A 27,846-nucleotide genomic window follows, 5' to 3' on the forward strand; every position below is an offset into this window, starting at 1 on the left:
ACTGTCCAGGTTTTCCCTCTGACAAGCCCATGATTCAATGCAGCAGTTAAACCATGTGAAGGTTAATTCCCTCTTTTCTCTAGATTCCTTTAAGAAAGATGTTATTTCTACAGACTTCATATTTTTTTAAGCTTCTTTGTCTTCTTCCTCTTGAATCTTACTCACCCTCACTTTGAGTTTAGCTTATTAGGCTGAGGCTAAGTTCAGTAGCATAAAAAACTTAATATTCATTTCAGAATGAAATCTTCTTAGTTCTCTAATGTGTCTCACCTTTTCCGAGCAGTAAAAACTTCATGTTTCAAAACAGTAATAGCCATTTTTAGTTTTAAAGTAACAAGTAGTCAATGTAAAAAAAATTAGACAATGCAGAAAGGTATAAAGAAAAAAGGAAAAAATCAACTGAAGTCCAACCATTGGAGAAAACTAATCACTATTAACATTTAACTATATCTTCTTTCAGTCTTGTTTTTTATTTTTCCTTACAAAAGTAGTTATGAACTATTTGGTAATCTGATTATTTTTACGTATACATTGGATATCTTTCCATGAGAATACAACAGATCGATATCACTGTTTTTAGGAGGTACATAGTACTTTGATATATAAATGTTCATTGACTCATAGTAATAGACATTTTTGCTAATACAAATCATGCTGTAATGAACTCCCCTGTACATACATCCTTGCCCACTTGTCCAAGTACAAGTCCTCACTTAATGTCCCCTATAGGTTCTTGGAAATTGTGACTTTTTAAGCAAAAGAACAGCTAAGGAAACCAATTTTACCACAGGCTAATTGATAGAAACAACAGTTAAGTTCTTACAGCGCATTTCTGGTCACTAAAATATCAAACTTCTAAATACCCCAAATAATATTAAACATTGAAATAAATGTGAGCTCTACATACATTTTTAAAAGATTAATAAAAACTAGTAGGGTCATTTTTTTACCCAATTATTCCAGTTCAGGGTCTTGTGTGACCAGAGTCTGTCCCGGCACCTCAGGGCAAAAGATGGGAACTAATCCTGGAGAGGACACTGTCCTATCCCAGCATGCACTCACACACTCACCCACACTCACTCAGACTGGGACCATTGAGGCAGGTCAATTCACCTACCATGCACAGCTTCGGGATGTGTGAGGCAACGGGAGTGCATGAACAGAACCCACGCAGACGTGGGGAGAATGTGCACACTCCACACAGATAGTGGCCCCAGCAGGGAATTGATATTTTTTTCTTGTCAATGTTGTAAGAAAATAACATTGAAAGACAGACACAACATTATTCTAGGACCTACTGTATTTCTTTATAAGTTCCTCTGAACAAACGTTGCTAGACCAAGACATACACATTTTTTAAGACCTTTGATACACTGTGCCAAATTGCCCTCCCATAGAAAAGCTGTACTTGCTTAGTCCGCCTCACTGACTTTGTAAGAGTGTGGTTTTTTTCCTCCTACTCTTACAAATACTGGGAATAAGCCTTTCTTCCCAATTGAACGATGAAAATGGGTACCTCCGCATTTCATTTTCCTTTCTTTAATAACAAGGTGGAATGTGTTTCTGTATGCTTACAGCTATTTCTATTTTTCTTTTTTTGAACTGGTTTCTCTCATGTCCATTTTTCTATTGGGATTTTCATATTTTCCTTCCTGATTTATAGGAACTCATTACATACAAAGATGAGACTTTCTGGGCTGTATTTCAGAAAATTTATTATTCCATGAGACGTTAATAGGTGAACTGAGGGAAAAAAGAGTTTCATGGTGAGATTTAACACATCATTTCCTAAACTTCATTGACCATGAAAACTTTTTTCTTTTTCCTCACAGAATACCCATTGCCATGGTTCAGGACACTGGTGCTCTGAGCACTAACATTTGAGAAATTGTTCTGTAAAGGATATTAATGCTTTATCTGTTACATATGTGGTATGATGGCCCCCTCCCCCACCAGTCATTTGTCCTTTCCTCTACACTATTTTGTTTTCCATATAGCTTTTTTTTGTTGTTTTTAGGTGGAGTCTTGTTCTGTTGCCAGGCTGGAGTGTAATGGCGTAATCTCAGCTCACTGCAACCTCTGCCTCCAGAGTTCAAGTGATTCTCCTGCCTCAGGCTCCCAAGTAGCTGGGACTAGAGGCATGCCACCATGCCCACCTCATTTTTGTATTTTCAGTAGAGACAGAGTTTCACCATATTGGCCAGGATGGTCTCAATTTCTTGACCTTGTGATCCACCTGCCTCAGCCTCCCAAAGTTCTGGGATTACAGGCATGAGCCACCACACCTAGCCTGCCATATAGATTTTAATTCATGCATTTAAATCTCTCAATATGTTACTTTGCAGTAGGTTATAAGTAGGAACTCTGAAGTCATACTTGTTTGCTTTGAACTCTGGCACTACCACTTGTCGGAATCTTTGGAAAATTACCTTCTCCGTGCCTCAATTTTATCATCTAGAAAATGAGAAAAATTAATGTTATCAAATAAAGTGGTTGTGAGGATTAAATTACTTGATACAAGTAAAGCAGAGTATTAGATGATGATGATGGTGGTGGTGGTGGTTTACTTTCTATATTATTTAGGAAGTCCCTCTCCTTCACTGTTGTAAAAAAAAAATCCCCCATATTTTATTGGCATATTTTTATGGAAGTTAATTTTGGTATGAGCTATGGACTAAAGAATTTTCTCTTTTCCCCAATGATTAGCCAGAGTCTTCCATTACTATTCACTAATGCTCCCCTCATCATATACTATTATTTCTTTCTCTGGATCTTTCTCTTCTGCTCAATCTATTCTAATACCAAGGCTCCTTCTTTCTTAATCCTTTTCAGAACATTCACAGCTACATTTGCCCAAATCAAGGGCACATGTTGGATTCCCTCTGAGAGTTTCCCCAAGAGACCCTTGGTAGAAGAGGGGCCTGCAGACTGGAATCCAGGTGTCTCTGATACAGGTGGGAATGCAGATCCTACAGACTGTGAATTTTAATTGACACAGTCCCCAGGCTGTCCCCCAACACCAGGCCCCACACGCTGCTGCCTGGTGTTGGGGGACAGCCTGGAGACTCTCTCAGGAACATTTAAACTCCAGTGCTGTTCATCAAATCACAGAAAAAGTGAAATCCTTATACTCTACCTGGCCCCTCCCCTGTCTGCTGCACCAATCAAAATGACGAGAAAATATTTGGTAAGGGGCATTCTAACCTGACAGGTCCTAAGCTATGGAAAGAGAACCAACTGGTCTTAGTTGATAGGAAGATTTGATACTAGGAGGCTCCATGGTGGTGACACTGGAGCGCCACTGAGGACATTTCACTCAGAACTGAGAGTCCTTGGGTTGCCTGTCAGGTCCATCACAACCTTCTTCTCTGCACCATATCATCTCTTGCTCACTCGGCTCCAATCACACTGGCCTCTTTGCTGTTCTTCAAACATGCTCCCACTTCGGGGCATTTGAACATGCTTTTTCCTCTAGAATGTTCCCACATAGCTTATTCCCACATACCTTGTTCCCATGGAAGTTTAAGGCTTTTGCTCCAATGTCACCTTGTCAGTAAGGACATCCCTGATTGCTCTATTGAAAGCTGTGCCCAGAGGTCCGGAACCTTTCCTGCCTTATTTTTCTTCAGAGCACCAGTCACCGTCGGACCAGCTATTTCCTCATTGCATCACTGACTGTCTCTCTGCCCTAGAATGTGACCTTCCAAGAGTCTACCTTCTGTTTGGTTTCCTGCTGTACTCTCAGCACCTAGAACAGTGGCTGGCATATATAGGACTCCAGTACTCTTTGTGGGTGCAAGAGAAAATGAATGTACCAGTCAGGCCAAATCACTTGCACAACACTTCATGATGCATCCAGTCTTAGTAACAACAGCATGTTTCCTGAGAATGTAGGCTGACTTCAGACTCTGGATTTTCAATCTAGCTTCTACAAATAAGATATCTTTAAACTGGGGAGAAAGGCTGCTGATATGGTTTGGCTGTGTCCCCACCCAAATCTCATCTTGAATTGTAGCTCCCATAATTCCAATGGGGGGTCATTGCATCATGGGGACTGGTTTTTCTCATGTTGTTCTCATGATAGTGCATAAGTCTCATGAGATCTGATGGTTTTATAAAGGGAAGTTCCCCTGCACATGCTCTCTTGCCTGCTGCCATGTAAAACATTCCTTTGCTCTTCCTCAATCTTCTGCCATGATTGTGAGACCTCCCCAGCCATGTAGAGCTGTGAGTCCATTAAACCTCTTTCCTTTAAATATTAACCAGTCTCAGATATGTCTTTATTAGCAGCATGAGAAGAGACTAACATAGCCACATCTGTGAAAACCGAGAACAGACATATGTCTATAATAACATCTTTTATTTGATGCCCCAGCTTATTCCTGGGCTGCCATGGAGCCACTTGAAATGCAGATTCACACCACAGAGATACCACCACACACCCACCAGTATGGCTACAAGAAAAATGCAGAAAATACCAAGTGTGGGCGAGGATGGGGAGGAACCGAAACTCTCATACACTTTGAAAAACTATTTGGCAGTATCCTCCAAAGCTGCACATGCATATACCATGACCCGGCATTTTCACTTCTGCATGCCACCCAAGAGAAACACCCACCTGTGTCTACCTGGAAGACAGGCAGCAAAACGTTCACAGCGGCACTGTTTGTAATGGCCAAAATCTGGAGCAAAAATGGAGAAAAACAGTAAAATGGATTTTTTTTAATGTGGTATGTTCACACATATACTACACAGTATATGAAAATGCATGATCTATGACCACATGCAATGATAGAGATGAATTGCACAAACATAATGTTGCATCAAAGTCAGATACAAAACTGTATAAACTCCGAGTATGCTTCTATCAGCATAAGATCTATAAACAGGTAAAGCTAACTGCGATGCTAGAAATCTAGAGTGACTAGAAAGGAAGATGAAGGAAGCTTTGGGATGCTGCTCCTATTCTGCTTCTTCACCTGGGTTCTGGTTACATAGGAATGTTTAGTTTTTGAAGATTCATCAAGTTGTATACGTATATGTAAACTTTTCTGTTTGTAAAAATGTTTCGGGAACATTTTTCCATGTTTCAGAACCACCGATTGGAGATGCAGGCCACACATTTGCTAAAGGTGCTTCTTACAAAAAGCTGAAACGATTCCAGGATGCACTGCTCCAGGACTTGGGGTGGAGGTGGGTGGGAGGAGGAGGTGAGGGGGTTGGGAGGGCACCTTCTGATCCTCTGAGATGCTGCAAGAATGAAGAATGGTAGGGGCCGGGTGTAGACAGGAGAAGGCAGCTGGTGGAAAGCCTCTGGGTTTCTGAGGTATCTGAGGTCACTGACGGCCCCAAGGCAAACGTTGCCTCTTGCCAGGCTCGGAACAGTGAAGACCCTCCAGGCTTCCTGAGTGCCATCAGCTGCAGGACTGCACAGGTCCAATTTCTAACCAGATGTCAAAGGAAAGAGAATAACCTCTGCTGATAAACTGAGTCTGGAAACTTTTTTCTAGAATGCAGTAGAAAAAAAAAGACAGGGGAGAGGGAAAAAAATATGAAGTTCTTATTTCTTTCACTTAATAAAATTAAACAGGAAAAGAAGGAATGGAAATTCAGGAACTTCAAGGTCCCACTAGGCCACTGAGGACCGGTGTAGAGGAGGACTCATCCGGCACCCGACCTAGAGGCATGGACTACACTATGCCTATGGTGCCAGCTAAGCATTAAGGATCACACTTACTAGCACTGGAGAGGTTAGGGGGTTGAGGAGAGGTGGTGCCTAAAGAAGGAAAAAGATGACTATCTGTGCTAGGCCAGTCTTGCATTGCTATAAAGAAATATCTGAGACTGGGTAATTTATAAAGAAAAGAGGTTTGATTGGCTCACGGGTCTGCAGGCTTTACAGGAAACATGGTGCTGGCATCTGCTCAGCTTCTAAGAGGTTTCAGGAAACTTACAATCATGACAGAAGGTGAAGGGGGAGCAGGCATGTCATATGGCAAGAGCAGGAGCAAGAGAGAGACAGTGCGGGGACGGAAACTACCACACATTTCTAAACAACCAGATCTCAGAACTCACTCACTATGGTGAGGACAGCACCAAGTCATGATGGATCCACCCCCATGACCCAAACACCTCCAGCCAGGCCCCACCTCCAGCACAGAGGATACAATTCACCACAAGATTTGGTCAGACACAAGCATTCAAACTTTATCAACATTCCATAACATCACATGGCTGTGGAAGGGAAGGGAATAGGCAAAATCAGTGGTTGAATTTGGTTGACAATCAAAATTCTGTGGACAACCACTTTTTGGTATCCCAGGTGTAGAAGCCACTTAGAGAAGGTTGGGAAGCTGAATCAGCCCATGATTTGTGTGGTCTCCAGCCTTCCAGGAACAAGATCATGCTGGAGAAAAACTTCAGACCTCAACCCACAGGATCTGGAAAGGCCAGGATGGAAGAAGCCACAAGGAAAGGAGATACTTAGAGCTCTGTGGTGCTGGTTAGGGGGTCTTTAAGGACACTTGAGAGCCGGCACCTGTGCCCTCATCCTGACTTTAGAGTCTATGGCCTAAGTGCTAAAGCCTCCCGGTGACTCTTACAGATGTGAGTGAGAGTCAGGGAAAAACTGGGGGTGGGTGGTGGGAGTCAGAGGAGAAAAGAGCACATCAAACCCAGGGTATTTGTGAGAGGGAGCTGGGCCCATATGGCCTGCTCCTGCTGTTTGCTCTGCAAGTCCAGATGCAAATGCAACACATTTGGGCAGTTACATTGCTCTCTATGTGCAGAAGGCTACACGAACAGGAAGAGGAGATATTCAAGCACTGGCTTGTTCATTTTAACTCCAGAGAGTATCTAAAACAGATCCTTAAGAGCACAGAAAGTTTCAGTTTTTTAGCCAAGCAGATAAAGATGTGGCTGAGGGTATTCTAAGCCAGATGCCAAGTGTATGCCCTCCGTGGGTCTGCTGTGCATTGCCCACAAGCCTAGAACATTCTAGAATAGAGATGCAAAACACATGACCACTTGGGAAAAGTCTAAATGAGTCATTCTTTCCAAGAGTAACTGTTTAAAACATCACACTATCTCTGAGCCCCATAGCACATGCACTGTGAAGAATAAAAATTCAGATAAAATTTAGACTTTCATCAACAATTGTTTTTTTAAATAGACACCAAAGGAAACTCACACCCAAATTCTAGATTCAGAATGCCCATCACTGCTTGCCAGAGACAATGGTTTTCTCTGCAGGTTTTAAGGAGTAATAAGTGTCAGATTCAGATGCTAAGAGGCACAAGAAATTGTTTGCTGCTCACTTAGTGAGTTTTCTCAGTTTTAGACAAAGGCCTCAAGGGATCTTGTGGGCTCTAGACATTATCTAGTAATTGATAAAAGGAATGATCATTGATATAAAATACCTGGAGTGCTAATTTCTTTAGATAACCAAATTGTATAGAACCTTTGTGGCATATGAACTTTCATCCTCAAAGTTCAGAACTGCTTGGAAGAATCAGTTAACATTGTTCATTTTAAAAATACTGTACATCTGCTAGATGGCTAGCATCAGAACGGGTAAGAGCAGATCCTGAATATCCTTCCCAGCCGTTTCCCATGAATCTTAGAGGATCAAAGTCCTCAGGGTTTAGTGGATACTAAAGGGGATTTGAAGATAACCATGCCATTAAAGCAAAGCCCTTCTCTGACCTGACCAAGCATATCAGGCCAGAGACAAGAAGAAAAGGCACCAGAAAAGGCATTCCATGGATGAAAGAGAAGCCAGGGCCCTCCACCCTTTTGAACACTTTCAAAACTGGAAAGGGAAGGCCTATAAGCAGATGCTCCGGGCATTCATGACCTCTTTCAGCCAGGTTCTTGCACAAGTATCAGCCGATCAAGTCCTTTCCTTCGGTGTAAATATATGGACTCCTGTACTGAGGGCTTCAGAGCTGTGCTTTCTGATATAGCAGGAAGATGTCGGGAATGTAGCTAAATTCTACTAGCAGAGGCTTAAACTATATGAGCTCTAATATCAATATCCTGTTTACAGATCAGAGCTGTCGGCACATAGTTTGGCAGCGAGACACACTTCTAGGAGGTGTGTATACAAGGTGGAGGGGGTATCCACAAAGGCCTCCCTTCTGTATCCTCCAGGGCCAAGCAAGACAAGACACAGAAGTGGTGGGTGTTCATTTTTGTTATACAGATGCTGGATCTCTTGAAGGAGTCAGAGGCACATGAGACTCCCAGGGTCCTGAAGGATACAAGTTCCTTTATTCCAGAAAGCTCAGCTTTTAAGATAAGGCAAATGGTAGCTCTCACTTCTGTGGCTCTGGTAAACCTAACTGCTCCAGCCAGGAGGGACGATATGGAAGCTCAGCATAGGAGGTGATCAAGGAAAGAAACCCAGGACTTCTGAGGTTATAATAGACTAGCGCTTTGTTTTCTTTTCAAGTAAATTTGAATTTTGCATTGAGATAGGCACAAATTAGAACAGCTTAAGGGTGTATTATTAAAACAAGTGCTGAAATACTCTCTATGAAGACACTTTCCCCCAAGAATACTGCGGTATGGTTTTGAAGACCTCACAAGGCTTGGGATGGAACACTCTATGTCAATGTTGCAATGCTGTACACTTTCTGGAAACCTGTAACTGGAGGGCAGAACTCTGATGGAGGGTTCAGCTCATAAGTCTGACCCTAACTGTGTTGGTGGTACTTAAAATAAATTGAAAAAATGATACCAAGTTCTCTAAACAGAAATTATGAAACCTATGTCCCCATCCAAACCTGTGAGCATATCCCTGTGCCTTTTCCTCATCTCTCCTGGGGGTCATGGAGAGGCCTCCGTTGTCTCTCAGGTGAATCATATAGCAGTTTATTCCTGGATCTCTAGTTCCACAGCTCCTCTCCTCACCTCCCTCAGTACTTACCTTTGTTTCCCTTCACATTTCACTTTACAGATCCCTTCATCTGATCAGTGAGTTTCTTGCCAAACATATTTCAAGACCTGCTGGAAATGCCTTGCCAATAACCCATTGCCACATCATTTTTTAAAATGTTGCCAACTCTTCATTTGCCATACTGTTTTTAATTTCAAGGATAATAATATCGATCAGTGTGCATGTAACCTGTGTTTCTTAAAGCCTCTCTGGACTGGGGTTTTAAAATGATCACACTAAACCCTTAATGACTCCCCTGTTTTTGTTCTCCCTTCTCTGTTCTTGTCCTGGAAGAGAGATCCTGACAAGGGACAGCTCACAGTAAAGAAGCCACTCCTTGGCTGGCAAGAGGCTCTCCAAATCCAGTACAAACAATTCGTCTCAATCCTGACTTTCAAATAGAAGCACCCAGGGAGCTTTTAAAAAATACTGATGCCTGGGTCCTATCCCACACCAATTAAATCAGGAACTCTTGGGACGAAGCCCTAGGGTTGGTATTTTTTAAAATTCTGCAAGTGATTCTGATGTGCACTCAGTTTCAAAGCACTGTTATGAGCCATGGTTAAGCCATGATCCTTTGTTGAGCATGTATTTGCAGCCAGATGTCAGCCCACACAATCAGGCCATAGAGGAGTAGCACCAAGATTCTCCAGCCAAGTTATTCAGTTCCCCCACTCTGTGCCAGGGCTCCTTTTACTAAAGCAACTCCTAAGAAAACAGGGATGCTCTCTACCCCTTGCATGAACTCCTCTGCAAATCTCTCAGGAGTTAGCACTTCAATCACTATCATTCATTCAGAAAATGTAAGTCATCTTTTCTGCTTTGAGTTAATCGTTTCCCATTTTCCCAGGTGATTCAGAAATCCAACGCTCACTGACAATGAGTGGGTAGACACGTGGGCCTGCAGACCTGCCTTCCGCTGTTCCATTAACGACAGAACACACTTCGAGAGGCAACTGACAATGGAGGCAACAACCACCACCAAATCAGCATTTTCCCAATCATAAAAAGAGTCTGTTTCTGAAAACACAGTTTGATTTACTTATATTTCACGCAGTGTTAAAATGCTCAGTGAGTTCTAACCTTGTTTGCATAAATCCTCTTTTCGGAATTTGCACATTTGTTTTCAAAGCATTGGGTTGGAGCATTTTGCTTCTATGTGGAAATCACATCAGCAATCATACTCAGAACATGAAATGAACCTGCACATAGAGCCCATGCAGTTTTAATGTCTTCTAACCAACAGATAAGCACACAGGAAAAAGCATACAAGAAGAAAAGAGAGCCATTGAGCCAACAAAGGCTGACTTTCTTAGAATCATCACCTTCTAAGGTTATCAGTACCCTCCACAGTCACTGCAGCAGAGGCTAATTCATTCATTCACACATTCACGAAATATTTCCTTGGACATCTACTGTTTGCCAGGTACGATGCTGTGAGTTGGGGCTAGACTAAGGAGTAAAACAGTCTCAGCCCTCAAAGTCTATAGTCTATAATGACCTTTGCAAAAGCTGCTTCTCTCATTGGTATGCTCTTCTCCCATCTCTTTGTCTGGCAAAATTCTATTCAACCTGCTAGATCTTAAGTAAGATGTTTTGTTATCTGGAACAAGGGTCCCCAACACCCAGGCCATGGACTAGTACCAGTCTGTGTCCCATTAGAAACCAGGCTGCACAGCAGGAAGGGAGCAGCAGGCCAGTGAGTGTTACCACCTGAGCTCAACCTTCTGTCGGAATGGCAGTGGCATTAGATTCTCATAGGAACGTGAACCCTATTGTGAACTGTGCATGTGAGGGATCTAGGCTGTGTGCTCCTTTTGAGAATCTAATGCCTGATGATCTGAAGTGGAACAGTTTTTTCCTGAAACTATCCCTCCCCTTGCCCATCTGTGAAAAATCTATCTTCCACAAAACTGGTCCTGGGTGCCAGAAAAGTTGGGGACTGCTAATCTAGAAAATGCTCCTTGACACCTCAAGTTGGGGTTAGGCATCCTTTCTACGTATTTCCATAGGTGAGTGCTTACTCCTATCTGAGGACTTTACACTTTGTATTGTAATTACTTGTTTATATCCTCTCACTAGGCAATGAGTTACTTAAGGACAAGAGCTATGTCATGTCCATCTTTGTATCCCAAATGCCTAGCACATATTAGGAACTCCACTGAGGTATTCACAGGGCATTATGAAAACACAGTGAAGAGACCCCTAAAGAGACTTCCTGGAAGAGGTAGCTGCTAGGGGAAGTTATAAATGGTTAAGTCTGAATTACCTAGGATTAGGCTGGTTGGACAGTAAGGAGACATTCCAAGCAGAAGGATAGCATGAGAAAAAAAAAACCCCACAAAAAACAAAAGAAGCATGCCAGAAAATGCCCAGCAACACGTGGAGAGGGCACATGCTGAGGCAGCCATAGGGTCACGTGGGATGGAAGTTTCCAGCCAAACCAGACTCAAACTCTATTCTTGCCTTTGTTCCCATCCAAATAAAAGAATGAACACACAGATCAGAGGAGCCCTAGGGCTGATCTCCAGGCTTTACATACTTGTTGCCAACATATTTCATAGTCCTTAAGTCACAAACCATGCCAAAAACTCTCCCTTGAAACAAGAGCCATTTCTTGCCCTGCCCTGAGATTCAGTGCATGGGACCCTCCAGGGGAAAGGTGCCAGGTCACCTCCTTAATATACTACGTGCAGAAGGTTTCTGTCTCTTACTAGAAATGGTGGTAAAATACCTCATTCGCTTTAGTATGCCCACCTTTCCTCTGCCCGGCTTCTTCCTAAAATCTGCCTCCTTTTGTTCAACCTGAGCAGCACTTAGGAAAGCATATTGCCTTATTTCTCCTTACTCCATTGTGTTTTAAAATATTAATTTCAAGCCGGGCACGGTGGCTCACACCTGTAATCCCGGCACTTTGGGAGGCCGAGGCGGGCGGATCACGAGGTCAAATCAAGACCATCCTGGCCAACATGGTGAAACCCCATCTCTACTAAAAATACAAAAATTAGCTGGGCATGGTGGTGCACACCTGTAATCTCAGCTACTCGGGAGGCTGAGGCAGGAGAATTGCTTGAACCCGGGAGGCAGAGGTTGCAGTGAGCTGAGATCACGCCACTGCACTCCAGCCTGGTGTCTGGCGACGGAACAAGACTCTGTCTCCAAAAAAAAAAATAATAATAATTAATTTCAGTGATTTCATCATTTACATTCAGTGCAACTAGTATCCTATTTAAGGTAATTCCAGAGCTTCAGTAAAACATCTCTGATTACCCTCTTCAAGTAAGAAATTCTGAGAAGATCAGATGATAGGGTTCAGTCATTAATTAATTCAACAACTATTGAACACATCTGTGTCAAGCACTATGCTGGAGTCTGGAAATTCAAAGATGAATGAGACATGGTCTCTACCCTTAAACTTGTCTTCAGTGTAGAGGAAGCCATAGGATGGGAAAATTGCTTACGTGGGGCAGTGCTAAGGCCACTGCTGACCTGCCTGAGCCAGCACTTCAGGTTTAGGCAGGTACCTAGACCAACAGCACAAGCATCACCTGGAAACTTGTTAGAAATGCACATTTTTGGGCTCTTCATACAAACCTACTGAATCAGAATAAGAAAAGAAAATCCAGCCATCTAGGTTTTAACAGGCCCTCCTAGGAATGCTGAGGCTCACTTTGGTTTGGAAGTCTCTGGTGTAGGCTCTGTTCTGAATCACACCAGGCTTATATGGAGGGCAATTAGCCATTCCCAGCCTTCTTCTCTAAAACTCCTCCTTCTCCTTTTAGGAAACTACCCAGATTAATGGGAAACATCGATCCAGAGCGACTACACAAAATGAAGTAATTTTCTCACATAATGGCAACACGTGACACCACTGCCTAGAATCTCAGAGATGTTCGTTTGTTTTATGAGACAGAGTTTTGATTTTATTCCCCAGGCTGGAGGGCAGTGGTGTGATCTCGGCTCACTGCAACCTCTGCCTCCCAGGTTCAAGTGATTCTCCTACATCAGCCACCTGAGTAGCTGGGATTACAGGCATGTGCCACTATGCCAGGCTAACTTTTTTGTATTTTTAGTAGAGATGGGTTTTCACCATGTTGGCCAGGCTGGTCTTGAACTGACCTTGTGATCTACCCACCTCAGCCTCCCAAATTGCTGAGATTACAGATGTGAGCCACAGACGGTTTTATGAAGATCAGTATGACAAGAACTAAACCGACCAGAACCACATCAGCATCAACAGAGGGAATCAGAAAGGATGATATCATTGTCTCCTTTATCAATCTGTTCTCACACTGCTACGAAGACACACCTGAGACCAGATAATTGATGAAGAAAAAAGGTTTAATTGACCCCCAGTTCCACATGGCTGGGAGGCCTCTGGAAACTTACGGTTGTGGCAGAACCCAAAGGGGAAACAAAGTACGTCTTGCATGGCTGCAGGAGAAAGAGCAGCAGAGGAAACGGCCACTGATAAACCATCAGACCTTGTAAGCACTCCTCACTATCGCGAGAACAGCGTGGAGGAACCGCCCTCATCATCCTCCCAATAGCCCCCAATCACCTCCCACCGGGACCCTCCCTCCACAGGTAGGGATTACAATTCAAGATGAGATTTGGGTGTGGACACAAAGCCACACTATGTCGTCTTCATTTTCCCCCCTGCCACTTGAGGAAAAAAAAAAAAAAAGAATCACATCAGTTTGACTATTTAAAAAAAAAAAAAAAAGGCAGGAGCTCCAGAGTTATTTCAGTGCATCAGAATGGAAAAGGGATAAACCGAAACAATAAACTTGAACGCTTAGGAGAATAAAGGCAAGTGGGAGTAAGATCACAATCTTGGCCTCGGAGTTCTGCAACCCTACGGTTGTTTTAAACAAATTAAAGCAGATTGCTTTCTTTCTGGAGTTCTAGGGAAGTGGATCTTGCCACCAGCAGACCGTTCCGAGCTCCTGGCCGCAGTTTATTGGCTCATTGCCACGTGTCATTAGTGACCTATTTTCCACTGCTGTGAAATCGGCGTTTCTCCCTCCACTCACTGGCTCCAGGCTGGCAAAGCTGACACCAGTGTCACAGAAAATGCAACCCCCTACCCTTGCCCCAAAAGGTGTGGAGAGCACAGTTTTTCTATGAAGATGTTGGCTTTGACCTGGGGCTGACTTGAGAGCCCAGCGGTCATGTCTCTTCCAAATAAGCTGCTGAACTTGGAATTATCTTGGCTGAATAATTAATCAGAACTAAAAATAACCCCAAACTGCCTGGGCTTTGCTTAAATCTACACAGGTGAAAGACGTAGTTTTTTTTTTTTAACGTAATTGCAAAACCCATATTTTGATAGGCTTTGCACAAAAAATATGAAAATAATTACCCAACATGCCAATTTGGGAGGTAATTTACAGTTAATCTGGCTCTCTTTTTAAAAAATGCCACCTTTTAAATTGCACATTGACTTCAGATTGTCAGTTCTTGGTGGATATGAAAAGCAGCCGAGAGTTGTACTCAGAATTTTCTAAGAATACCTTCAAACACAAATTCATGGGGAAAAAATATATCCGTGGGTATAAAGAGCTGCGAAAGAGCGCCTGTTACTAGGCAGATTAGACACTGAGCTGAGTTCCACAAGAGGGCGCTCTACCCATGCTTCCTCCTCGAAGCTGAGGGCGCCGCGTTTCGCCCCAGCCTTGGCTGCCCTTTCCTTTGCCCTTGTGCAATGTGCTCCCAAGAGCGAATGCTCAGTGTCCTGTGGAATGCTACTCCTGTGACCACTTTCTGGCTGAGATCATCAGGCAAATGTTATCTCTGTAACATCAGAGGAGCAACTTCAAATGAAGAGAAATCAAGCAAAACATTAAAAATGCAAGGGAAAAAAACAAATAAATGCATCTAAACTGCCTGCTCTCCATGGTGATCTAGCTTGTGTGTTCATTTTCTTGATATGAACTAGCTTGTGATGAAATAAAAATACGTCAATCACAGCAATCTTGTGTCCAGCCCGAATCTCCAGGTGTAGCTCCAATTAACCAGTGACCGTGGGCAGAGCTCTGGTGTATTCTGGGAGGCTAATCACCCTCACTGCCATTTCATTTCTCCCCACAGCACAACCTCACTTTACACCGAAGACAGATTCTATGAATCTGACTGTCATCCTAGGTGGCCAGTAGGCAACTCCACTGGGACCATTTCTTCCTGCTCTATGCTCCCATGACCTTCATTCATACTCCCTCTCCCTCTGCTAGAAACCTTCTTCTTTTACCTCCTCAAAGGTAAAAGGACCAGCTGGTGAACAAAAGAATAAATTTGCTCTATCTAAAGAGAAGCATTAGAACAAGGGAGGGAAAACTGATACAAGACAAATGACTTGGGCTCATCATAAAACACTAGGCAGTCGGCAGAACATTAAGAAGAGACTTCTACTCCCTGCCACACACATACCCACCTGCATACCTGAATGCCAAGACCAAGCTTCACCAGATGCCAGCAGCATAAATGAAAGGAGTCACTTCCTCCTCTGAGGCTCAGGCTTCTCAACTGGAAAAAAAAAAACCCATAATAAAAATATCAGCTCAATCGAGTGTAGCAGCTCATGCCTGTAATCCTGGCACTTTGGGAGGCTGAGGCGGGTGGATCACCTGAGGTCAGGAGTTGGAGACCAGGGTGGCCAACATGATGAAACCTGTCTCTACTAAAAAAACACAAAAATTAGCTGGGCATGGTGGTGCACACATGTAGTTCTAGCTACTCGGGAGGCCAAGGCAGGAGAATCACTTGAGCCCAGGAGGCAGAGCCGAGATCACACCACTGCACTCCAGCCTGGGCAAGAGAGCAAGACTCCTTTAAAAAAAGAAAAAACCTAATGAATTGTCACTCTCAAGCCAATGGGTAGCCATTGGGTGGCCTGGTGATGTAATGATTCTGTAAAAGAGAGGGTCCATAGAACACAAGTGTGTGATGTTATTTCATTTGCTGTGATGTGGGCTGAATAAGGGTCACAAAGAATAAGAGAAGAGCTGTGGTTGTTGGTGCAGAAATAAACACTATTCATCTTGAGACTCTCACCTCTTCCCCAGAAGTATCCAATAGAATGTATTAATGTGTATTACCTACCCAGTGTAGTCAGTCAATGTGTAATAAAAATGCTGAAGGCCACAGCTTAAATTATTAAAATTCTAGCAGGTATACCAGGTCCTGCACTTGAAAATGCATGCAAATCTCTTCATTTGAATAGTTGACTCAATATCATTAGTTCCACCCTATATCTTCTGGTTAGAGATCAGCTCTAATGAAGCCTCAGAAGCTGATGGTATTCCCATATAGGCTTGTTAGTGTCAGAGAGAGAACTCTCCCCTGACAAAAGTCTTCTAAGCCCTTAACCTAGATGTGTCACAAGGAGCATGAGGCATCATAACTCCTGGGACAATGACCCTAAATCCTTGTCCCACTGAAACAGTAACCCTATGTTCCTGTCAGTAGGAAACCCTTGGTCATTTGCTGTGGGCCAAGAGGAGGCTGTGGCTAGAGGAGTTTAGGAGAAAAACTTGGTTTGGCAAAAATTATGCAGAATGGGGACTTGCCAGACAGTAAGGGCAAAAAGAAGATGAATTCTAACTGGCTATGTGGTTGAGAGTCACTGAAATGGTCAGTTGCACCTTGTGGCCCTTGGCTCTCCAGAGGCAGGAAAGAGGATAAAAAGGTAGTGAACACCGGGCACAGTGGCTCACACCTGCAAACCCAACACTCTGGGAGACCAAGGTGGGTGGATCACCTGAGGTCAGGAGGTTAAGATCAGCCTGGCCAACATGGCAAAACCCCATCTCTACTAAAAATACAAAAATCAGCCAGGTGTGGTGCACATACCTGTAATCCCAGCTACTAGGGAGGCTGAGGCAGGAGAATTGCTCTAACCCAGGAGGCAGAAGTTGAAGTGAGGCAAGATGGTGCCATTGCACTCCAGCCTGGTTGACAGAGTGAGATTCCATCTCAAAAAAAAAAAAAAAAAAAAAAAAAAAAAGTATCCTAGCACTTTGGGAGGCCAAAGCGGGTGGATCATGAGGTCAAGAGATCGAGACCATCCTGGCCAACACGGTGAAACCCTGTCACTACTAAAAAAAATACCAAAAAATTAGCTGGGCGTTTGGCACATGCCTGTAGTCCCAGCTACTCAGGAGGCTGAGGCGGAAGGAGTGCTTGAAACTGGGAGGCAGAGGTTGCAGTGAGCCGAGACTGTGCCACTGTGCTCCAGCCAGATGACAGAGCAAGACTCTGTCTCAAAAAAATAAAAAGGTAGTATAAATACCTAGAAGATGAGCCCTGAAACCAGCAGAGGCAGAGAGGTCTTTCTGGCTCTCTTTGGGAGAGTAGCATTCCTCGTTTCTCTCCCCTGTGCTCCCTCTGACCTCTGTTTCACTTCTGTTAAAGTATTTGTCACCCCATATCACTCTTCCTTGTTTGTCTATGTCTCTCAGTAAACTTCAAGCTCCATGTGGGCCAGAAGCATGTTTAGTTTGTCCACAATGGTGAATAAATGTATATTTCCCAAACTGAATACAGCCCAGACTCATAGTAGATGCTTGATAAAACATCTTAAATGAGTAAATGAATGCTGCATGCAAAGGTTAGCCCTGAAGGAGAAATGAGCAACATACTCTAATGGAGATGTACATGGCACAGAACTTGGAGATCAAAGTTAGCCTCTTGGGTGGACTTCAGGGATGAGCTTTAAACAAAAAGGGAGGGAGATCCACAGCATTACTTGTGAGATGAATAAGACTCTGGAATTGAGTTGGCCCAGAAATCTTGGGTACAAGCAACACTCACTTTGTTTGATATGAGTTACAGATTATTTTCTTGTTTACTACTTTCTTAAATTTAATTATGTCATAAAAAAGTGATCACTGTGTGTATTAATCTGTTTCATACTGCTATAAAGAACTACCTGAGACTGGGTAATTTATGAGGAAAAAGGGTTAATTGATTCACAGTTCCACATGGCTGGGGAGGCCTCAGGAAACTTAGAATTATGGCAGAAGGTGAAAGGAAAGCAAGGCATATCTTACATGGCAGAAGGCAAGAGAGAGAGAGGGAAGAGGAAAATACCACTTTTAAACCATGAGATCTCGTGAGAACTCCTTCACTATCATGAGCATAGCAAAGAGGAAATCACCCCCATGATCCAATCACCTTCCACCAGGTTCCTCCCCCGACATGTGGGGATTACAATTGGAGATGAGATTTGGGTGGGGACAGAGTCAAACCATATCACTTTGTATTTCAAATACTTCCAGAGGCAATGGACACATAAGGGGAAAAGAATGGAGGGGGGACAATTTCCTTCAGGTGTCTGGAAGAACTTTCACAAAAACATACTCATGGTTGTTCTACTACAAGAGGAAAAATAGCTCTTAACACCTAGTAAATAATGTTTCTATCTTAAGTCCGCTTCTCTTTCTCCTGTGTCATTGATTTGTCCAGGGGTTTTACCCAGCCCCCACTCTCCTTGATTAAGCTCACCCATGAACACCAGGAGGATGGTCATGCTAACCCTGACATCTAAGAAAGATGTCCTTTCTTAGACGGACACTACATCAACCCCATTATCAGTCCCCAGACTAAGGTCAGTGTCTTAAGATTTGAAGGTCAATATACCTGTTAGCACTACTTAAGAGGAATAATTGTGTGCTACTTTTGGTTTAAGTATATATTGTAGGCATATCACAGAAAAGGCTTTAGCAGCTTAGAAAGAAATCAAGGTAATTGAGCAAAGGTGGTGCTTAAAACAAGCTCTGTGTTATTCTCTTTGCTGAAGAGAACCCTGAAAAGAGGGGAAGTTAGGAAAGAAGCAGATAGCCTATGTTCTTGAACCTATGAGCACTCACTGTGACATGGTTTAGAGAATAGAAAACTGGACTTCCATCACACTTCCAAACTTCAAACTATACTACAAGGCTACAGTAATCAAAACAGCATGGTACTGGTACCAAAACAGAGATATAGACCAATGGAACAGAACAGAGGCATCGGAGGCAACACAACACATCTGCTACCATACAATCTTTGATAAACCTGACAAAAACAAGTAATGGGGAAAGGATTCCCTGTTTAATAAATGGTGTTGGGAAAACTGGCTAGCCATGTGCAGAAAGCAGAAACTGGACCCGTTCCTGACACCTTACACTAAAATTAACTCCAGATGGATTAAAGACTTAAATATAAGACCTGGCACCATAAAAACCCTAGAAGAAAATCTAGGCAAAACCATTCAGGACATAGGAGTAGGCAAGGACTTCATGACCAAAACACCAAAAGCATTGGCAACAAAAGCCAAAATAGACAAATGGGACCTAATGAAACTCCACAGCTTCTGCACAGCAAAAGAAACAGTCATTAGAGTGAATCGGCAACCAACAGAATGGGAAAGAAATTTGCAGTTTACCTATCTGACAAAGGGCTGATATCCAGAATTTACAAAGAACTCAAACAGATTTACAGGAAAAAACCAAACAAGCCCATTCAAAAATGGGCAAAGGATACGAACAGACACTTTACAAAAGAAGACATACATGAGGCCATCAAACATATGAAAAAATGCTCATCATCACTGGTCATTAGAGAAATGCAAATCAAAATTACATTGAGATACCATCTCACACCAGTTAGAATGGCGGTCATTAAAAAATCTGGAGACAACCCATGCTGGAGAGGATGTGGAGAAATAGAAACACTTTTACACTGCTGTTGGGAGTGTAAATTACTTCAACCATTGTGGAAGACTGCGTGGCGATTCCTCAAGGATCTAGACATAGAAATTCCATTTGACCCAGCAATCCCATTACTGGGTATATATCCAAAGGACTATAAATCGTTCTACTATAAGGACACATGCACACAAATGTTCATTGCAGCACTGTTTACAGTAGCAAAGACCTGGAACCAACCCAAATGCCCATCGATGATAGACTGGACTGGAAAAATGTGGCACATATACACCATGGAATATTATGCAGCAATCAAAAACAATGAGTTCGTGTCCTTTGTAGGGACATGGATGAATCTGGAGAATATCATTCTCAGCAAACTGACACAGAACAGAAAATGAAATACCGCATGTTCTCACCCATAGGCAGGTGATGAACAATGAGAACACATGGACACAGGGAGGGGAGCACTACACAATGGGGTCTATTGGGGGGAATAGGGGAGGGATAGCGGGGTGGGGGGAGCTGGGGAGGGATAGCATGGGGAGAAATGCCAGGTGTGGGTGAAGGGGCAGAAGGCAGCAAATCACACTGCCACGTGTGTACCTAGGCAACTATCTTGCATGTTCTGCACATGTACCCCAAAACCTAAAATGCAATTAAAAAAAAAAAGAAAGAAAAGAAAACTGGCCTCTGCATCTGGACACCCAGCCATTGTCAACTTCAGCAAAGCAAATTTTGGCTTCCCAGCAAGCAAGAGAGGCCTTTTCCCTCTAGCACTTGATGTTTCCTTAACACAGAATGCTCTGTTCCAGACCTGTCCATGGCTGGCTCCTCCTTGTTCTTGGTCTCAGCTCAAATGCAACTTCCTCAGAGAAGCCTTTCCTTATAGTCCCCTCCCTGGTCATTCTCTAACATGTTGTTGTATTTCATTCATGGCACTTATCACCATCTGAATCTGTCTTTCCATATACTTGTTTATTTGATTATTCACTGTTTCCTCTTGCTCCATAGATAGAAAAGATCCATAAAATCAGGGCCCATGTTTCTCTTGTTCATTGTTTTATTACAAGCATTTTGAACAGTGTCTGGCACATAGTAGGACCTCTATCACAGTATGCTGAATGTATGAATACATGAATGAATGGATGAATGAGTAGCCCAAATATGGGGCTCAAGATGGCAGTGGGAAAAGTGCTCTCCCATCATGAATAGGGTAGGTGTTATCTCTCGAAGAGGATATGTGCATTTCCCAAAGGTAAGGAGGTAGGAAACAAGGTGGATATCTGTATCATTAGAAAAGATATTTTATTCCCATATTGAAGCAGTAGCACGTCCTCCCCAATATGCATTTCTGCATGTGGGTGACATGCCAGAAGGTGGGCAGGGAGGGCGCAGGCATTAAAGGACTAAGAAACTCACCCAGTTATCACTGTGGTTTTAAAGTGGGGTGGTTAAAAAGAAGAAATGTTGGTGAGGATGTGGAGAAAAGGAATCCAGTGCACTGTTGGTAGGAATGTACACTGGCATAGCCCTTCTGGAAAATAAGATGGAGGTTTCTCAAAAACTTAAAAATACAACTACCATATGACCAGGAAATGACACTGATAATTCAAAGAGTTAGCTGCACTCCCATGTTCGTTGCGGCAATATCGACAATAGCCAAGATCTGGAATCAACGTAAGTGTCCAAGACAGATGAATGGATAAAGAAAATGCAGCATTTATATACAGTGGAATCTGATTTAGCTTTTAAAAAGAAGGAAACTCTGTCACTTGTGACAACATGGATGGACCTGGAAGACATGATTTAAATGAGACAAGCCAGACACAGAAAGAAAAATACTGTATAATTTCACTTATCTGTGGAATCTAAAATAGTCACACTCATAGAAGTAGAGACATAGTGGTTACCAGGAGCTAAGGGGAAGGGAGACATGAGGAGGTGTTGGTCAAAGGGTATAAAATTTTAGTTATGAAAGATGAATAAGTTCTGGGGATCTACTGTGCAATGTAGTGCCTACAGCTAACAATATGGTACTGTATACTCAAAATCTTCCAGGAGAGTAGATCTTATATTGAGTGTTCTTACCACAATATAGTAATAATAACAAACGGATGGGAGGGAACTTTGAGAGGTGATTATTTATGTCTACAGGCTTGACGGCTTTATGAGTAGACACTTATCCCCAAATTCACTGAGTTGTTTACATTAAATATGTACATATTTTACATGTTAATATGTACAAAATGGTAATAGGACAGATCAATCAGATAGATAGATAGACAGACAGACAGACAGACAGATAGAGCAAGGTGTTTACATATAGTTCACAAAAGGCAGACAATGGCTTTGTCTTACCATTTGAGTACATTGAGAAAATATAATTAAAGCGACCAAAAAATCCCTGGGAATTTATTCAATTCTTTTGAACAATGACCATCCATGGAAGGGAAGTTCCAGCCATAACAGGAAGGGGACACCAGCAAGCTTAACCATCTTGCATTTGGGTGTTTTCCATCTATCCCTAGAGCTCAACACACAACACAAAGACAGCCTTCAACACTGGGACCCTCTCCACCCACAGCATGCGCCCTCTGACCTGCTGTACAAGCAGGGGTGGTGGCCTGCCTCTGTCCAGAAGCACCCGTGCCACGGCCCAGTTCTCTCTCAGTATATTTATCTGGTGGAATGATTAAGGGTATCTGTCATGGCTGTTAAACAGTAGCAGACTAATGTCCTATTATAAAATTACTTTCACATATGTAGGATGCAATGGTTCTAATGAGGGGAAAGGCATGCTACGAAGAATTATCCCCCTTTAGATTAGCTTAGTACTTTATACGGTTGACAAAGCTCTTTTACCAAGATCATCTCATTTTATTTTCAATTCTCATCACTGAAATTCATGTAAAAAAAAAGAGCAGCTATTTTTCCATCATCGTTTTGTAGAGGAGGAATCTAAGGTCAAAACAAGTGAATGATTCCTGGTCACACAGCTGGGAGGACCCAGGTCTCCTTATCTCCAAATGCACTATTAAAACCCAAGTTTATGGGGAAAGAGCCATGGCTGACACCCTCTTTGTTACAACTGAATTGTCCATATGTAAAGCTTTCTGCAGACACAGAAGAACTTATTTTATAATTTTATTGTGTTAGATCAGGGTCAAAGGCTGGACAAGCTTGTCACTGGAGACAATAATTGAATGGTGAAAAGAAGGAAGGAGGCAAAAAGGAAAGAAAGGAAGAAAAGTCTTCCTTTTTAAGGGATGAGGCTGGCTACACAGCACATCCATATCCTCTGTATGAGAATGATAACAGAGTAGGGACCACTACAGTTGACTTTCACCCAGTAAGTAATATGAGCATAGCACCATGGAACTGACATGGGCCTTGAAGATCATAATAAGCTGTGCAGCTTTGCTTGCTAAGTTACTCATGCCCACAACCACATCAGCTGATCTCAACTCACATTCCCATACACAAACACGAAAAACAAATACTTTCTGGACTAAACAAAAGTACACGTACAAGTCTGTTGACGTGAATCATCCTTTCTTGGGAAGCTAAAAAAGGGTGGGAGGGAAGCAGTCCATAGGCTGCAGATGGGATGGGTAGCAGTGTGGACATTCTCTCTTTGATCCTTTGAGAATTCCCCAGTTGAAAATGCTGTGGGGAGATGAATCCTCCTCTCAGAATACAGGCTGCATCTGACCTTCCTCCTGGGGTGTTAGCTTCAGCTCACACACTGTCTCTCTCTCTCTCTCTCTCTCTCTCTCTTTCTCTCTCTCTCCCCCTCAAAATAACTTATTCTGTTATTCTGTAATAAAATTATGGCTGAACTAGGGGAGGCTGGAAAGTCCCAGCCTGGGGTCATGCAAGGAACTTTATTATTTCCAGTAATGTTAGGAGTTGGCTAACTGGTCTGTGAAAGAGCCTATTCCTTTTCCTCCTGCCTTCCATCACATATTCATTCGCTTATTCCTGCATTAATTCATTCTGTAAACATTCACCGATAGGTTCTGTAGGTACATATGTGAAAAGGAAAGGGTACCTACCGTTCAGAAGCTCTACTCCAGTGAAAGGGAGCAGTCTTTGGGAGAGATGCAGGAAACGAGGCTGAAAGGTGACGGAGACAGGGCAGAATGGCCTCACGTGCCACTCTGAGGAGTTTGTATTTGATCCTACTGGTCAGGTCAGGATTTCCCGAACCTTCATATGGAAAACTGCAGGGATCATGTTTTTAAAAAGAATTTAATTAAATATTCCTGATATTGACGACTCATTTTTACTATATTTTTTAAATATATATAAACATAAGGCATGTTAAAAAAAAAACACACACTTTTGAGTTACATTTAAAAGCGTTTAACTGAGCAATAAGCAATTTGTGAATCAGGCAGCCCTTGGAAGTAGAAGAGGCTCAGAGAAGTCAAGTCACTCCACAAGGTTGGACGGGCAGCCCCGTGGACAGGAAACAGAAGTGAGGCACAGAAACAGCTTGATTGGTTACAGCTCAGTGGTTGTCTTATTTGCACATGGCCTCACCAGTTGGTAGCCTGTGATTGGCTGAGACTTTACTACTGGTTAGGCTTTCAGTTTGTGTATGTACTAAGCTAGGTTGAGGTTTGTTACCTAGGCACTTAAGGTAGGGAGGCATTCTCAGACCAACTTTAGTTTAACAATGGGGTACAACTTCCCAATGTGTATCTTTTATACAATTATAAATCCAAAAGAAATATAAAGTAAAACCAATTAAATGTAAATGAAAAAAATTCATTTAATGCAACGAATATTACTGAAACAAAACGTCTGCTGCCTAGGATTGTGGTGCTGATAATAAGCATGTGGAATATTTTCAGTTCAGGTTGTTTACATGATGTGCTGAGTAATGACTCAGCAGATCTCCTTCTCTCTAGCCAAACTAGCATGGAGCCACGCATTCAAAGGAGCTGTGGTGATGTCATATGGCCAGCACCGCCTTTGTCTACATGCTGAGTTTGGCTGTGGGGTAATTCTTTTTTCTGTCACCAGGCTGACGTACAGTAGAATGATCTCGGCTCACTGCAACCTCCACCTCCTGGGTTCAAGTGATTCTTGTGCCTCGGCCTCCCGAGTAGGTGAGACTACAGGCACATGCCACCATGCCTGGATAATTTTTATATTTTTAGTAGAGACAGGGTTTTACCATGCTGGCCAGGCTGGTCTCAAACTCCTGACTTCAGATGATTTACTTACCTTGGCCTCCCAAAGTGCTGGGATTACAGGCATGAAGCCACCTCGCCCAGCCTGACTCCAGGGTAATTTTAAATGCAAAGGCAGAGGTAAAGACAAATCAACTGGCAGCATTTGGTTACACAAACAGTCATCCAATTATCTAGAAGATGCATCTATTCAAATTTTAAACTGTCCTTGAAATTGAAGTATTTTTTTTAATTTCCAAGAGATACCATCAGTCCCAAAAGTGCATTACTGAAGCCCTCAGCCTACAGTTTGAGGAAATAGTATGTAGGTGCTAGGGCCCTGCAACAAACAGATTTTGGGCAAGAAAGTGGCATGATCAGATTTTCATATTAGAGCAGTTACACAAGGGGCAGTATGATGGATAGAGTAGAGGAGAGAAAAACTCAGGGTAAGGAGGCCACTTGGGAGACAACTACAATAATTTAGGCAAAGGATGATGAATGATCTAAATAAAGTTAGTGTTAGTGATGAGGCATAAGAGAATAGGCTAGAAACGTTTGTAAAAGGCAGAATCTATAGAATCTATAAAACTCAAGGACTGACTAAATGTAGCAGGTGAAGGGGAAGGGGTATTTCAACCTTAGGCAATGCTATTAACCCTAGATGGGAATAAAAGGAATGCAAGTTTAATTTCAGTATGGGGACTTGGGGGTGGGAAGGCTGTGAACTGTTGGGGTGAGGCCAAATACAGTGGGCTAGAACTGCAGAGAAAAAAATTCTTTATGAGGCTAGCATGCTAGCATGGCTGAGCAGACAGCAGCCTACTGAATCCTTTTTCTAGGGCCCTTTTTCTAGGGCCAAAAAAGTCTCATCGCCCATCCGCCCCACCCAATAAAATGTTTCTCCTACCTACTAGTTGCTACTTAAAGGTGTACCCCAAATGACCATAGCTCCAATCATCTAACTTAATGCTCTGATACTTTTTTTTCTCTTTTTGAGACAGGGTCTCTGTTGCCCAGATTGGAGTGCAGGGGTGCCCATCATAGCTCACTGCAACCTCAGACTCCTGGACTCGAGCAATTCTCCTACCTCAGCCTCCCAAGTGGCTGGGATTATAGGCGCATGCCACTCTGCCTAATTTTGTGTGAATTTTTCTTTTGTAGAGACGTGGTCTCTCTATGTTGACCAGGCTAGCCTTGAACTCCTGGCCTCAAGCAGTCCTCCTACCTTAGCCTCCCAAAGTGCTGAGATTTCAGGTGAGAGCCACATCTGAGGAGAATGACACTTACCCTGGAATTGATGTTCTGAGTCCTGAAGTACTCTGGTGGAAAGAACGAGGAATTTGCACTCATTCAGATCATAATTTAGATGCCTGCCCTGACACTTACTAGGTATGAACCTGACACTTACTAGGTATGAAATCTTAGCACATCATTTATCCTCTCTGTCTTGCTTTTTGTGAAATGAGGTTTTAAAACTTTATTGAAAGCTAGTTAGAAATGTCAAGTAAAGTAACACATTACAGTATCTAGCTCAGTGCTTGCAACATCTTGGCCAATTAATCACTCTCATTCTCAAATATAATGGTTAAGTGCATGGAAGAAACCAGACTTCCTGGGTTCAAATCATGTCTCTACAACCTTCTACATGACCTCATATAAGTAAACACACCTCTCTGTGTCATAAGGAGATAATGATATTCCCTAATCCATAGAGTTATTGGGGTAGTCTGTGAGTCAATGTACATGAAACTCTTAGAATCATGTGTCTTGCCCATGGTACATGCTATCTAAGTGTTAGCTGCTACTGTGGTCATAATTACTCCTTCCTCCCTTCCAATAACTATGCTTCAGATTCTTTCCCCATCATCATTTTAATGTAAGGAAAGACCATGGTATGCTGGGCATCTAAGCCACTGAATGTGAAATCCATGGGAGAGGAAAAATGGGAAGGTTGACAGCCCTAAAACCATTCTTTGACTGCTCCTCAATTTTGTCTAAGACAAACCAGGGTCTGCACTGCCTCAGGGAGGAAAACATAGAGTGACCGAAGTCCAAAGCCTTGTGATAAAATGGAAAGACTGTCATTGGATGTCTAGCCAAGAAGGCAGCCGTCCAGATGCAGGGACTGTGAGTTCTTATGAACTATGACAACAGTCGCTTTCAATGAACTTTATTTTTCACTTATCAGTGGTTAAATGCCAAAATTACATTGGATTTTGCACCAAACTGGGAAGGGAGAGGGAAAAAAACCAGCTCAAACTGACTTGCATTTCCCGAGGGCTGAGTCCTGAGAAGTTACAGCTGGAGAAGCCGGATCAGGAGCACGGGCCAGTGAGCAAACACAGATTTCTCTGATATATTAAGCATTATTATATCAAGTACCTGACCCTAATCAACCAAGGTCACGAACAAACTAGTCCTTTTAAAAATTTTATGAAAGAAACTGCTGTGTGCTTTTCTCTCTGGACTCTCACTTGGAATACAAATGTGACCCAGCTCTTCCAAGGCTTCCCTCACAGAGACTTTAGGCCAAAGCCCTGAGCTGAGTTTTTGGTGATTTGCTGCCTCCACCAGGATCAGTGAAGAATATTTTAAAGTAAATTTCAATTTGTTTCAGCCTCAGAGGATGTGATAGCTTTTAGCTCAAAGTGGGACAGAGAAGCCTATCGGAGACAGACCCATGATGTGGGGAGGGGGTATAAATTTTAGCTCATTAAACTTTTCCCTAATTAAAAAGCACACAGGGAGGAGTGAAGTGGAAAGAGCTTCATCTTTGTGGTAAGATAGATTTTTAGATCCAATTCCAGGTCTGTCCCCTGCACTGTTTGATTCAGGGCAAGTTGCTTAACCCGCTGAGCTCACTGGCATCAGCTATAAAACAACGACAGCACTACCTACCTCCTAGTCTGGCATAAAACCCATTATGATTTGTCCCTGATGATCTCTCTCCCTCCTGGACAGGCCTCCCTTTACATACCACTTCCTCCAGGAAGTCTTCTTGGATATCACTTCCTTCACTTAAAGTCTAGGTTGT

At 42.7% G+C, this 27,846-nt stretch overlaps 1 long non-coding RNA gene across 1 annotated transcript; it reads right to left on the minus strand.

Annotated features, from left to right (window-relative positions):
• Positions 1–1,586: 1,586 nt before the first annotated feature.
• LOC144577765 (uncharacterized) lies at positions 1,587–4,685 on the minus strand. The gene is made up of 2 exons (XR_013522314.1): positions 4,619–4,685; positions 1,587–2,454 (listed from the first exon to the last, which is right to left on the minus strand). It is a non-coding gene; the product is annotated as an uncharacterized LOC144577765 (long non-coding RNA).
• Between the last annotated feature and the right edge of the window lie 23,161 nt (positions 4,686–27,846).

This window comes from Callithrix jacchus, chromosome 9 (genome assembly GCF_049354715.1).
Source record: "Callithrix jacchus isolate 240 chromosome 9, calJac240_pri, whole genome shotgun sequence".
NCBI classification, from domain to species: domain Eukaryota; kingdom Metazoa; phylum Chordata; class Mammalia; order Primates; family Cebidae; genus Callithrix; species Callithrix jacchus.